The sequence below is a fragment of the Mustela nivalis genome, assembly GCF_964662115.1.
Source record: "Mustela nivalis genome assembly, contig: HAP1_SCAFFOLD_1790, whole genome shotgun sequence".
In the NCBI taxonomy this organism is placed as follows: domain Eukaryota; kingdom Metazoa; phylum Chordata; class Mammalia; order Carnivora; family Mustelidae; genus Mustela; species Mustela nivalis.
Window position 1 is genome coordinate 16,409 of NW_028134874.1, and position 1,833 is coordinate 18,241.

The 1,833-nt window shown below is 45.1% G+C and overlaps 1 pseudogene across 1 annotated transcript; it reads right to left on the reverse strand.

Annotated features, from left to right (window-relative positions):
- Positions 1–1,007: 1,007 nt before the first annotated feature.
- On the reverse strand, positions 1,008–1,507 carry LOC309858051 (large ribosomal subunit protein eL32 pseudogene; annotated as a pseudogene). The gene has a single exon. The product of its transcript is annotated as a large ribosomal subunit protein eL32 pseudogene (transcript).
- Positions 1,508–1,833: the final 326 nt, after the last annotated feature.

Below are 1,833 nucleotides of genomic sequence, written 5' to 3' on the forward strand. Positions count from 1 at the left end.
GACAACCCCTGGAGCTCCCTGCACCATCATTACCACCTCACAGGCAAGGAGACAAGGCATGAGGGGTGTGTAGAATGATGCAGCTCTGTGCTGGGGCCAACCTGGGGAGGACCCCACATGCTTGCTCTTCCCACTGCTGCAGAAGCAGCTGAAAACAACGAGTTTTTCAGTTTGCATTATGTAGAGTGGAAAAGTCAACCATAAAGATCATTCAATTTTTAAATGGGTTATTCCTCAGGATAAAAACAGTTCCAAAAAATAATTTCCGAGAAGTTCAACATATTCTTCCTTCCAGGTGCCTGGCATGTGATGGAATGTTGTTAAAATAAGTTCTGGCCCATCAGCATGCCAGACAGAAACTGGAAGTAAGCTGTTACAGGTCCCCAAAGGCTCTGTCACAACCCTAAGGAGAAGACATAACTTTCACTGTCCCAAAGTGGTTATGTTTAAAAAAAAAACAAACAAAAAAAAAACAGGCACAGGTGGAACATTTTAAATTACAGACTTTCAATGCAGGGGCAGTGGGGGCAGGGGGGGGTGTCCCCCAACTACCCCCAAATGTTTCAGCTATATATAGTGACTTACCAAAGTGACTCCTCACAAGTACCTACAAGGCGACTGACAGGCAACTGACCGATGAGGAAGGTATTCGGACTGCTTAACAAAACCAACACAACTTAGAATCTTTATTATTAAGAAGAGAAAACCATTTATTAAACACTCGCCAGGCACCAAACCCTCTAGGCACTGTCACACGATCTACTCATCACACGGCTGCCAAACTCAGTGCAGAAACTGAGGCTGAGTAAGTCACCTAAGGTCATGCAGCACCAGAAACTGGATTCCAACCAGGTCTGACATCAAAGCCCACCCCAGCTTGCTGCAATGCTTCAGAACCTAAGCTTTGTGATGATCAATAAACTACATGCTTAACAATGTTTACACATCTCTGTTAGAATTCAGGGAAAGGGTTTTTTTTTTTTGTTTTTTTGTTTTTTTTAGTTTTATGCTTTTATTAACACAAATATGACGTGCACAACAAGCTGTCTATTCATTTTCTTCACTGCGCAGCCTGGCATTGGGATTGGTGACTCTGATTGCCAGCTGGGCTGCTCTTTCCACAATAGCTTTGCGGTTCTTGGAGGAGACGTTTTGAGCAAACTCTGCACAGTAAGATTTGCTACACATCAGCAGCACTTCAACTCCTTGACGTTGTGCACTAGGAACTTCCTGAAGCCACTGGGCAACATGTGCTTTGTCTTCTTGTTGCTGCGTAACCAATGTTGGGCATCAAGATCTGGCCCTTGAATCTTCTGCGCACCGTATTGTCTATGCCTCTTGGCTTCTGCCAGTTGTGCTTAATTTTGACATATCGGTCTGACTGGTGCCGGATGAACTTCTTGGTCCTCCTTTTAACGATCTTGGGCTTCACCAAAGGTCTGAGGGCAGCCATGATGCCCAGTAACAGATGGCTGCCACCTCCGCAGGCAGCGCCGAAGAAGAGAGCCCAGGGAAAGGTTTTTAAAAATAACATACACAAGGGGAAAAAATGATACAGGTTCTGGAGGCAGGCTGCCCAATGTTCAAATCTTGGCTCCTCCACTTGCAAGCTGTGTGACCTTGGACTCCTTTAGCTCCCCTGTGCCCATATTTCCATGCATTAAAATGGTAGCCATAACAGACCCTATCTCCTAAGGCAAATAAAGCATTTTGGTGTTGTTGTTCTTGTTTTAAGATTTTATTATTTATTTGACAGAGAGAGAGAGACAGGGTGAGAGGGAACACACACAGGGGGAGTGTGAAAGGGAGAAGCAGGCTTCCCACTGAGCAGGA